Here is a 13,584-nt window from a genome sequence, read left to right on the forward strand (position 1 = left end):
CTCGTATTTCACACCACACTACATTAAACTTTCCAATTTCTTCTTCAAACTGATCAGTGCTAATCACTTTCCCATCTCCTCCAACATCTGTAATTGTCAAACTTTCACGTTCTATGAACTGCTCCTCTGAATCAAAATATCGCATTTTAATATCATCACACTTTTTTTGAACAACTAATAAAGAAGCATATAAAAGACTTGAACTCAGTTCACTTAAAAATAATGCAGAACTTTTTACATAATACACTTTCCTCACATACTTACACATTTCTGAATAACATACTGCTAACATCCTCAACTGATAAAAACACTTTTACAAACTTTTTTTCAAAAACAAGCCAGAGAATGCCCATACTTCTCAGTATATTTTCTTATGTGACATAGATCTAGTCCTTGTAACAACTTAACGTTCTGTTTAATACTTTCTCTTCAAAATCACAATGAATAACTTCTGTTTTAAATTGAAAGCACTATCCACTATACTTTCAATACACTGTTTCTCTTTCAATTCAAAAACATTCCTTTTATATTTGAAGCATTCTTTAATTGAATTCTGAATCACTCTAGATCGAAAAAGTCTCTGACGATTTTCATGAAACTCCTTTTGTCTCCGGGTAACAGATACTATTTCTTGATCATCTTTCCTTTTCCGGTATTTGAAATTGAACTCGGCTTCACCTTACATGAAAAATTCCTATTTTTCCTCTTGTGTGATCCTTTTTTCATCTTGTACTTATAGTAGAACAAAGTTTTTCTATACTACTCCCATTTTTTCCAAATACAAACTTTTGCCTTTTGCACAAATATATATTTTTCTTCTCTTCTCTTCTCTTCTCTTTTTTTTTTTATTTCTTCTTGGCATTTCCAAATTTTAATCCAAACGAAATAACTTTCTGAAAAAAAAATAGATTCAATTATTTTTCACATTTGTTCACTATGTTAAAATTATAACATACAATTACAAAACTTCCACTAATGACTTCCACACCCAGTGCTGGTGATTGAACACGGCAGAGCAGCACTAACATGACAAGTAGTGTCATAGAACATCATTATTTACAAACACCTTTACAATTTATATGTAACTGCACTACCTCGTACTTTTCACCTCTCCGCCACACCCCACCACCCCACACCACTCTCTCTGCAACCCACCACAGACAACTTTATAGATAGTATTTTTTTTAAAATGTAATCTATGTACTTAAGATTATATTATCAACCAAAAGCACACACATAAATTTCCATTATTAGCCTACAATTTTATCTACAAATTTCCAAACATAACACTGCTCCCCCCCCCCGGTTTTAAGTGCGGGGGGGGGTGTCTGTGGGTGTCTGAGCAACAGCACTTTATTTTAGGTGGCCTCGAAACAGGTCTTTATGGGGGTTTACTTTCGGGCCTCGCAAACCTCATCCCTTTTTTTTTCTTTATTGCACTGCAGTGAGACTGTGAGGGCATGCACATTACTCACTACTTAGAAGTGCAGACATCATGCCAGGTGACTCGCATTGTAAGAGAAGAGAAATCCTTTAAAAAGACACTTTTTCTCTCAGAATTTCCCTTCTCTTTTTGCAACGCAGGAGCAACATCATCGTGGGGTAATTATCAAACACACCACCAGGCGCGCATCGCCCATTGCCCCGGACTCTCTCAAACAGCTTCCCGAGCGCGCACACACAGCCGCACCAGAGTACTTCACAGGTTTTCAAAATATCATTTTTTGGTAAAGAAAACTGTTCTTTTTCACCCCTTTTTACAGCCCCTACATCCCCACTCTGCCTATTGCTGAAAAAATTAGGCTCTGGTTGCGCCACTTCAAACGACCACAAGCAAGCAACTCCAGCATGAACCTGCTCTGACCTTACACATTCTCTAGTTTTAGGGCTACGAAAACACACGCTTTGCCTGCCTCACTTAGTTCTCACACCCCCTCTTTAATATGAACATAAAAGCTTTCGACTTACTTTTATATTCCTATACTGTACTTCACATGGAAATATAAAAATCCAGGTTCTCACCACCCCAAATTACCTCTCTGGTATACTTTCTCAAATGTAAGAAATACAGGTATTCAGTGTCTGTCAGTCACGGCCACTTTTAAACAGTGTACCTATATACAACTCGACAAAACGTTATGTTTCTAAATTAACGTCTTACACTTAAAAGCTCCTTTACATTTCTTTCGCTGTATGTACCTTTCTTTAAAACACCACCAGAGAAGGATGGTGAAGTATGCTCCACAAAGAGCAACTCAAAGCTTTGCTATTCTTTATAAAATAATCTGCCTGTCAATGCTTTTCGCAAACCTTTTCAACCCCTTAACAGGCTGGATGGATGAGCATAATACGTCCTTTTTAGGATCGGGGGTGGACGATGCCCAAAAATAAGAACGTATAGTTGAATAAAAGGCGAGTGGATGCATGGCCAGATGCATAAATGCATATATACATAGATGGATGTATCAATGTATGAATGGAAGGATAAATGAATACAGGGACCAGTACTTACGATAGAATGTTGGACTGATAGATGCTTAGGATTGGTTATGGGACAGATGTATCTATGGATATAGAGGCGTATGGCTGCATGAATGACACAGTGCTTACAAAAGGCGAGTGCGCTCATAGATGCTTAAGATAAGTACAGGAACAGATGTATGTATGTATATAAGTAGGAATGTATGCATCAATTAAAAGATGGTTGGATGGCGCAGTGCTTAGGATAGATGAGTGTTGGGCTTTAATTGGGCCGGGTCTGAGGACCAGCACTTATTTTCAAGGAGCCTCCAAAAGGGTCTCTATCAGGCTCTATTTTCAGCCCTTGAAAACATAGTCAATTTTATTTTCGGCCCTCGCAAACATAGTCAATTTTTAAACATTTTTTTATTGCACTGCGGTGAGAGCATGCACATCGATGTACGCATGCTTATTTTGCACACTACTGACAACTGGAGACATCACGCTATGTTACCCACGTTGTAGAAGGAAGGGAAATCTTTTAAAGAATGTTTTTTTCCAAACGTAGGATAATTGGAGAGGATTTTCTAAAGCACACAATGAAACTTATCTTGATTTAGACCATGGCCCAACTTGCATAACCAACACCCCTTTAAGAGCTTTGCCCCCCCCCCTTTAGAGCACCCCCACTTTCTGAAACGCTCATAAGCAAAGCGTATTAAAACATGCAAATTTGCGAGTAAAACATATACCATGCCATAGGGCACTTTAGAAGTGCTCCCAGTGGTACTACATCACCTTTATTACCTCAACATCTGCACGTTACTATATTCTGTGTTTTAATCAGAAACATACCCACCTCCCCCACACCCACAACCACCAACGCCCTTCCTTAACCGTACAAAATCAAAAAGAAACCCCCACCATTCCTAGTAACGCCACTATACCCATACACAGGCTTAATTTTAACAGGTGTGCACCGGAACACTTATCAACAAAAAGTATTCAAACATGCAAATTTGTGGGCAAAACATAAACAATACCATAGCACGGTTAATAAATGGGCCCAGTGAAACTACATTACCTTTACTAACAACACATGCCCACGTTACAAATGTCCGTCTTATAATCAGCAACATACGCACATCCCCCACCCCCAGCCATACCATGCTTAACCTTACGAAATCAAACAACGAGCCCCTGCACTCCCGTTACCGCCACTATAGCCATAGATAGACTTAATGTCAACAGGTGTCTGCCGGAATTCTCATCAGCAAAAGCTATTAAAACTTAAAATTTTGCAACTCAAACATACACCATACCATAAGACGGTTTATAAATAGTCACAGTACCACTACACCACCTCAACACCCGCCCTTGCTTAACTTTACGCAATAAAAGAAAGAGCCCAAGCAAACGTAGAAGCGCCACTATAGCCATACACAGCCTTAACTTCAACAGATGTCTCCTGGAAAGTTCATCAGCAAACCGTATTAAAACATGCACATTTGCGGGTAAAACATATACCATGCCATAGGGCGCTTTATAAGGCTCCCAGTGGTACTACATCACCTTTAGTAGCTTCACATCTCCACGTTACTATATTCTGTATTTCAAATAGCAACATAACTACCTCCCCACACCCACCCCCGCCATTGGTTAACAGTACGAAATCAAACAGAAACCCCCCATTCCTAGTAACGCCACTATACCCATACACAGGCTTAATTTTAACATCTGTCTACCGGAACACTTATCAGCAAAAACTATTCAAACATGCAAATTGGCAGGTAAAACATAAACCATCCCATTGCACTGTTTATAAATGGGCCCAGTGAAACTACATTACCTTTACTAACAACACATGCCCACGTTACAAATGTCCGTCTTATAATCAGCAACATACGCACATCCCCCACCCCCAGCCATACCATGCTTAACCTTACGAAATCAAACAACGAGCCCCTGCACTCCCGTTACCGCCACTATAGCCATAGATAGACTTAATGTCAACAGGTGTCTGCCGGAATTCTCATCAGCAAAAGCTATTAAAACTTAAAATTTTGCAACTCAAACATACACCATACCATAAGACGGTTTATAAATAGTCACAGTACCACTACACCACCTCAACACCCGCCCTTGCTTAACTTTATGCAATAACAGAAAGAGCCCCACAAACGTAGAAGCGCCACTATAGCCATACAGAGGCTTAATTTCAACAGATGTCTCCCGAAAAGCTCATCAGCAAAACGTATTAAAACATGCAAATTTGTGGGTAAAACATATACCATGCCATATGGCACCTTATATGTGCTCCCAGTGGTACTACATCACCTTTAGTACCTCCACATTGCCACGTTACTATATTCTGTGTTTCAAACAGCAACATAACTACCTCCCCCACACCCACCCGTGCTTAACAGTTCGAAATCAAACAGAAACCCCCCCATTCCTAGTAGCGCCACTATACCCATATATGACGTTCATTTTAACAAGTGTCTGCCGGAACACTTATCAGCAAAACGTATTAAAACGTGCAAATTGGTGGGTAAAACATAAACCATCCCATAGCACAGTTTATAAATGGGCCCAGTCGAACTACACCACCTTTACTAGCTAGACATCTATATGTTACAAAAGTTGCTTAAACACTCTGTATGGAGAGAGTAAATAAAGTTCTAATTCCCAAACTTTTGATATACAGTCCCTTTACTGTATCTATATTAAAGATATTAAATGGAATGAATAAATTGACGAGTGTCTCAAAAGGGATAGTGAAGCTCACCATCAGTAAAACACAAACCACTTCAACACCTACATATATCCGCCACAGCGACACAGCCTGACAAATAGTATCACTTATAATCACATGTAGTTCTTTAATGTCAACAAAGTCATACAGAAAATATACCGCACATTTACATTTCTTTTTATCTCTTACACATTTATAAAACATCTCTTCTAAAGAAGCACTCCCCAACTACTTCTATTCCATACGAACAGACAATAATTAATATGTTTACTACCATATATTTTAGTATATCTACCTTTTTCTTATTCACTAGTCAGAAACTACAAAAACTATTAACTATACCCAAATGCAAACCGGAAACCATATTCTTATTATATCTCAACTTAGGATCACATGATTCAAACTATGCGTACATATAAAAGCAACGTATCACTTTTCCTATCTCCATCTCCTCTCCATGTAATCTCCAAACATTATACACGGCCCCACTGTACAACAACCTACCCTGACTTACATTCAAACCAGCCTCTTAGTGTCAAAAATAAGACCACAACCTGCCCACATAACATTTCTACATTTCGTTTTATCTCTTTTAACTTAATAACACATACGTCTCCTACCACCACCCCCCCACCCCACTATTTCCACAAAAAGTATCAGTTGCAAACGTGCGACATTTTCTTTATCTCCCCAAATACATTACAAACTCAAATTAACGCTGTACCTCATTTTCAAAACAATACAGTCCTATAAAGATGACAAACTACACTTCTTCTCTGTGAAAAAGTCCTAAACATATATAAAATACTTATACAACAACAGCTCAAATTGTATGCATATTTCATAACCAATATCAAACACCACACTTTACTAACACTATATTACTTTGAAATAAAAAATACTTTCAAAAATTAAAAACATCACCTCAAATACTTAATCAATACTATAAAACACATAACACACCTTGTTCATTTCTAACTCACTTTTGTAGTTGTTATTCAGATTTCAAATGACACACGCATACAATTCTCTCTTTTTCACATAGTACATGTAAAGCTCCGACTACATCAAGAATGAAACCAGGAATGGCACAATTTCTCTGTCGCTCCACACATAAATACATGTAAAGAACAAATCAGAATACTTCATTCCTTCAACGACATTCCAAAACTTACCTCCATTGGTTAATTTTGAATTTCCTTCCGAAAAGCTACTTATTATTCAACGCCACTTACAGGTCACAAGTTCAACCTATTTTATCACCACACTTTCTGGAACCTTCTACGACACCTGCAGGTTATAAATTCATCTTTTTTCTAATGATATACTTTTGCAACATTTTATCGAACATTTAACGGCATGTGCACATTAAAAGTTCACAATAGGGGTCAGTAGTTCATCAGCTTTATTCCCAACTCCAGCAGCACCTCACCTTACGCCCCCAGCGCCATCAGACCCATAGGAGTCAGTGCTTTCCACTTTCCAAATACCAAATTCATTTCATACACACAAATTTACCTTTGCACTCCCTATATAACACCCCCTAAGCACCATACACAAGTTACAATGTTCGAAACAAAAGTTCCTCCTAGTAGCTATAACTACATGCTGACACTACTTGCACAGATGTGGCCCAGCGGCCAGAGCACATGACTTGACAGCATATGACACACAGTTTGGGCTCACGCTTTCATCCCCGAGTGCGGCAGCAGCTCAGCTTAGCAGCATGAGACTCTACACACTACCTCACATATTTTCCGTACCCCAGAACTTTCAGACCAGTACGGGTCAGTAGTTCGTCCTAGTAGTTGTAAACACATGCTGATACTACTTCCACAGCTGTACTGCAGCGGCCACAGCACATGACTTCACAGCATAACACACACAATTTAGACTCACGCTCTAATACCCGAGTCCCGCACAACCTCACCTTAGCAGCATCACACTCTAGGCAACACCTCACTTAATTTTCGTAGCCTAGCACTTTCAGACCGGTAGGTATGATTAGTTCACAAAATGGCGGCCAACACTTCCTCCTTCCATGAGACTCTAGACAATACCTCACATATTTTCCATACACAGGACTTTCACACCACTACGGGTCAGTAGTCCATCCTAGTAGGTATAAACACATGCTGACACTACTTCCAGAACTGTACTGCAGCGGCCAGGGCACATGACTTCACAGCATAAAACACACAGTGTGGGCTCACGCTTTAATCCTCGAGCCGAGCACAAGCTCACCTTAGAAACATCACACACTAGCCAATACCTCACTTAATTTTCGTAGCCTAGAACTTTCACACCGGTAGGTATGATTAGTTCACTTCGCACCCCCTCTATAGCACACCCTAAACACCCCACAAAGGTTACAGTGCTCCTACCCTCCTCTTTCCCACATTTTTCCCCCTTTTTCCCCCTTACTCGCTTCAACAGAATCACAAAATGGTGGCCAACACTTCCAAGTTGCAAACGCTCGCAGCGCTCGCAGCCAATCAGCAGCAAGCTCGTGCTCGTAAAGCCTCAGCCAATCAGATGGCAGAATTCCCAAATATCGACATCTGTAAATTTCGATACTTCTCAAAAACTACTGAACGGATTTACACCAAATAAACAAAAGCGTGCTTTCTGGACCAAGTCCCTGCCAAATTTGGGGTAATTCCGTTCACCCGTTCGACCTGTAGCCTTGTCTTAAAGTTTCCCATGGAAATTAACATTGAAAAAACACGTTTTGGGACCCCCCTTTTTTCTAGGCCCCCCCTTCGACGAATCACCCCCAAACTTTCAACATAGGAGCTGATCTCAGCAAAGAATTAGTTTTGAAAATGTCACGAAGATTCATCAATCGGCGCCAAAGTTATTGCGAATAGAATGTTGCCATTTTCCTATAGTAACTAGGTCCTAACTATAACTACCTACTGGCGACTGCCAGTAGGTAATATATATATAATACAGACTAGGACCTTTAGAAAAGCAACATCAGGCAATGCAATTTTGCATGCCAGCAGTTTTCATCCTAAGAAACTTATAGATAGCATACCTTATGCAGAATGCTTGAGGATGAAACGTAACTGCTGTACACCAGCAGGCCTTAGTGAAGCAAAGAAAAGTCTCTTTCAGAGACTGAGCAGTAGAGGCTATGACAAACTGACATTGAACAGGGCAGAGACAAAGTGTGCTAATATCAAGAGAATAGATCTTCTATACACTGATACCCTTAAAAACAAACAAAAAGATAAAAAAGAGACTAATACATCACCTAGACTCATTACAGGGTACAACATCTACCACAATAATCTACGTAAAATATTGCACAAACACCGGCCACTGGTGCGCAGTGACCCCGTCATAGGAGGTACGTGCATGAAACCTCCTCAAATTACTTACAGACGAGCAAAGTCCATGCGCCAGGAGTTAGTATGCAATGCACCAGTGCTTGACAAAGGAGCCGGCTGGCTCAAACCGCAAAAAGGTTTTTTTAAATGTTTTAAATGTAAAGCATGTAGATATAGTGTTAACATCCGAAGTATTTCATTACCATTCAGAAATACCCCCTTTTGAAATCCGTGGTAGCTATTCCTGAAAAACGGATTTTGCGGTATATGTTTTGGGCTGCACTTGCAATAAAATGTACGTGGGCAGCACAATACACTCCGTAAATGTACGGATTTTGCAACATCTGGGAGCGATTAATCATGATGATCCAACATACCCAGTCGCAAGACATATAAATGCTTTTCATGGTGGCAAAACTGAAGAACTTTCTTTCTTTGTAATAGACAGTGTCCCCAAAAATATCAGAGGTGGAAACAGACAACTGTCCCTCAGAAAATTAGAATTGCGGTACATAATATTACTGGATAGCAAAATCCTGAATGGGATGAATGCTGATGAGGCTTTAAATGTACACCTCCAATGACCAGCTGCTTGTCCTGAATCTTGACCCTATCTTAAAACAACAGGCTCACATTAATTTAAAAATTCTTTCTTTTAGTTACTAGGGCACATTGTAACTGTAGGGACTACCCTTTTTTCAATTATTTTATGGTAGAGGATGATTTTTCTCTTTTAGATCTCAGTATCGGCATATGCATATTAAAACGTAGAACACTTTAGCAGTTTTAGATGTATAAGACCCACTAGGGCGTTCCTCATCAAACAACTGTTTACTTAGGATATACCTGTGATATCTAGAGACAGTCACCAGACTTGATATAAGATATACCTGTTACATCCAAGGGTCTGTTGCATTAATATATTGCATGGAAACAGGACCTAGAAACAGCAGAAGAGTTCAAACAAGCTGCTATGTGTCAACGTGCGATCAAGGGCACTTGCTGCTCGAAACGCGTCACGTATGAGGTCTTTGAAAAAATAAAAAATCTCTGCCACCATTTCTGAGGGTTCGTGTGCTTTCCTCTCGCCAGACAGGAGGTTTGGAATAGCGGTTTTCTGATATATTTACTTATATATATATTAATCTTGCGTTTGGCACTCTCGATATCTGGTTGTCACCGTGTCAGAATAATTTTTTTAAATTATTACACATTATGAATGTTCAGTTCGTATATCTATGGCTATATCTGGATTTTTAGCGATATATGCATGTTACTTAGTCGCAATCAGGCAAGACCAAGTGATAGCAATTCGCTAATGTTTTAGTTTAACTAATTTTTCTTTTTCCTTCTGGTTCAACTGTTTAACAAACAGCATGGCCTACATACACTAAATGTTGTCTATGTCTATGGTCAGCAGTGAGTTGCCGTGACAACCAGCCTAATGAGTGCCCTTGTGAAGTGGTTATATTCTGACATACATTGTTGATCCTGTTGTAGTGAGCAAGGTGGCGAGACCGCCGAAACGTGTCTTGGCCTGTACAACGGAATAAATATTTTTCTTTGAGCATTTCACCCACGGAGTCAGCGCCTGTTTTTCTTACCTCTAAACCAGGACTGGTACGATATATATTATCTACTGGCGGTCGCCAGTAGATAGTTATAGTTAGGACGTGTTTCCATAGGAAATCCGCAACATTCTATTTGGAATAACTTTGGCGTCGGTTGACGAATCCTCGCGAAATTTTCAAAATAGGTGGGGCGCTCCGCTCCGCTCGTACCGTAAAAGTCTCGGGGGGGATTCGTCAAGCAGGGGCCGAGAAAAAAGGGGGGTCCCAAAACGCGTTTTCCCCATGCATTTTTCCATAGGGACCTTTGGTCCAAGGTACAGCCCGAACGGCTGAACAGAATTATTTGAAATTTGGCAAAGAGAAAGACCTCAGGTCAGGGATGTGCCTTTTGAATATCTGGAGTCAATCTGTTCAGTAGTTCCTGAGAAAATTGCAGTTAAAAGTACATACATATCTATAGCCGCGTACCGTACGCGTACCGTACGCGCACGCTGCCGTGCGCGAGCGTAATTCTGATTGGTGGTTACATGACAGTAAACATTCCAGTCGGTCGAAATCAGGAAGTGTCGGCCGCCATTTTGTGTGTCTCGCACTGAAAAACAAAGGTCAAGAACGTGAAAAGGGGGGAAGGTAGAGAGTTGCAGACCCCTTAGCCTTTGTTAGGGGGTCCAAGAAGGACCCAGAAGTGTGAAAAATCCATTTTTATTTTTGTTAAAAAAAATCGCGGGGTATGTGTACTGTGCGCGTACGGTACGCGTACGGCGGTAAAAAAAATAAATATAAGAAAATAGAATTAAAAATCAAAATTAAATATTTAGATGTTAGGTGGCTCTAAAAAGAGCCGTTGTGTTTATGAAGTGTTTTTTTGGTACCTACAAGTAAGTACCGATGCAGAGTCTAAAGTTCAAGACGAAGACTCTGTTCCCTTCATCAATGAAATGTACACCGTCCCCTCTATAAATGTCTTGCATGTTGTAACGCAAGTTGTTGTGGTATATAGAACCCATACCATAGTCTCTGAGGAAAGCAGAAACAGACTTATTGACGTGCTTTCTTGCTTTGTCAATCTGCGGACAAAATTGGTTGGACCAGTTCCACTTTTGCCTTTGGCATATATTAGAATATACAAAGGCAGTTTGTGGAAAAAGTGACATCAATTGCACAAAGGTGTCCTTAACAAGCATTTCCAGACCTACCCCAGTTAAAGTGCCTAGGTCATTTCCACCACAGTGCACAATAATAAGGTTAGGCTGTGGGAGATGTAGAAAGGTTTTCACCAAAGGCATTAATTGGTGCCACTTTAACCCTCTCTGACCAATCCATTTAATGTCTACATTTGGCAAAGCAAGGTCTTTCACAATACCTCTTTTTTCTGCAAACTTTTCACTCCAGAAGACATAGCTATGACCTACAATCCACACTGTGAACATCTTTCAAGGAGATCTGGATGCACTCAGAAGGGGTCTTTCAGTAGAATGGCAATATGAAAAGAGAGATAGTTGTAAAATGGAGGCTAACATACTTTTTTTTTTTAAAAGAACTGATTGGCTGATTCAAACCATTTTACAGTTAAAACTAGGCTGTATGTTTAGATTTTTACAAGCATGTTTTGTATTGGTTCAGAAAAATGTGTACCCACAGAACATTACTTTGGATTTGCTGTTAGGTTTGAAAAGTCGAGCACTCTTGCTCTAAGGATTAGAAACATTGTGTGTTGAACTTATGACCTCTCCGCTCACACCAGTGTTCCATGACCTGTTGCTATGGTAGCAGGCAGAAGTCATGTTGGGGGAAGGGATCATTTGTAAAGGGTTGAAATTTCCAACCAATAGAAATGTGTGTTTCCATTTGAAAAAAATGTGGGAAGCACTGTGATTTGGAGTTAACATGTATATGTGTGAAAAAAGAGAGGGAAACATTGCCATTAACTGGTTCTGGTGAGAGGAGAGAGGTGTACAGCTCAGAGATTGTTGCTGTGATAATCTGCTGTTTGAGTGCCACATTTCTTTCTGAACTAACTACTTTTAAAGGTGAGTTATGAATTTGAGAGGGGATGTATGTGGTGCATTTTGATATAAATGATAGAAATGTGATTCTTCTTTTAAAGTTGTGTTTCACATTTTGTGTTTTGGGAGATATTTAACTGTCTTGAACTTGTAAGATATTACTGAGTATGTCTTCACCATAAGTTAAGGTGTACTGGTATCACCCAGGAATACTGTTTTCTGCCTAGAATCACACCATGAGACAGTGTGCACACAGGAATTGTTATCAGAGATTTAATTTGTGTTGCTCTTGCTCTGTTAGCCTTCCACTCGCAGGAAAGGGGCAGTTTGTTTTCTTGAACTGTGATGGTTAGCATTCAGCAGAAATCACTTTCTCACAAATGAGAGGCAAATGCTAACACATTTGAAATTAACATGGAACATTTTCCTTCCACTTTTAAAGTTGTGTTTTATATGTTATGATAAGGAAGATATTTAAGTGCCTTGAACTTGTAAGATATTATGGAGTATGTCTTCTCTAGAAGTTAAGGTGTACTGGTATCACCCAGGAATACTGTTTTCTGCCTAGAATCACACCATGAGTCTGTGTGCACAAAGGAATTGTTGGCAGAGATTTAATTTGTGTTGGTCTGGTTCTGTAAGAATGGCATTCGTAGGAAAGGGGCAGCTTGTTTCTTAGAACTGTGATGGTTTGTATTCAGCATAAAAAAGCAGTTTGGGCATGTGCTCTTTTCTATTTCTGAAAAATATAATGAAAATGTGTCAGACTGTTAGAGTAATTATCACTTGCTCTACCACAGTAGTAAGTGTGCTTTCAAATTGCAAATCAAATTTCGTTTTCTGCCTAGAATCACACCATGAGTCTGTGCACACACAGGAATTGTTGTCAGAGATTCAATTTGTGTTACTCTGGTTCTTTTAGAATTGCATTCGTGGGAAAGGGGAAGTTTGTTTTCTTGAACTGTGATGGCTAGCATTCAGCCCAAATTAATATGTCACAAATGAGAGGGCAATGCTAACACATTTGAAATCAACATGGTAGATTTTCCTTCCACTCCTGCAATGGGTCATGTAGTTTGTACATGTTCAAAAGTCCTATTAACCCTTACCACACATGTAGTGTTACATACATGTCTCCAGTGTTTATGCAGTTGTGCAAGCGTCCATGCAGATCTCTTTTGCACCTGACAGTAGACAGTCTCCAGAAGCACACTCTTAGCAGAGAGCAAGCTGTTTCTCATGTACAGTCATGCTTACTATTCAGCGCTGTGTGGTGTTTCAGATAGCAGTGAGTAACGCTAATACATTGAACATCACCAAGGCTCATTTCCTTTGCTAGAGTGTAGTACGTCATTCAGGTTGCACATGTTCATGGTCTCAAAAAGCTGTTTGGGCATGTGCTCTTTTCTATTTCTGAAAAATATAATGAAAATGTGTCAGACTGTTAGAGTAATTAT

The sequence above is a fragment of the Triturus cristatus genome, chromosome 8 (assembly GCF_964204655.1).
Source record: "Triturus cristatus chromosome 8, aTriCri1.1, whole genome shotgun sequence".
NCBI classification, from domain to species: Eukaryota; Metazoa; Chordata; class Amphibia; order Caudata; family Salamandridae; genus Triturus; species Triturus cristatus.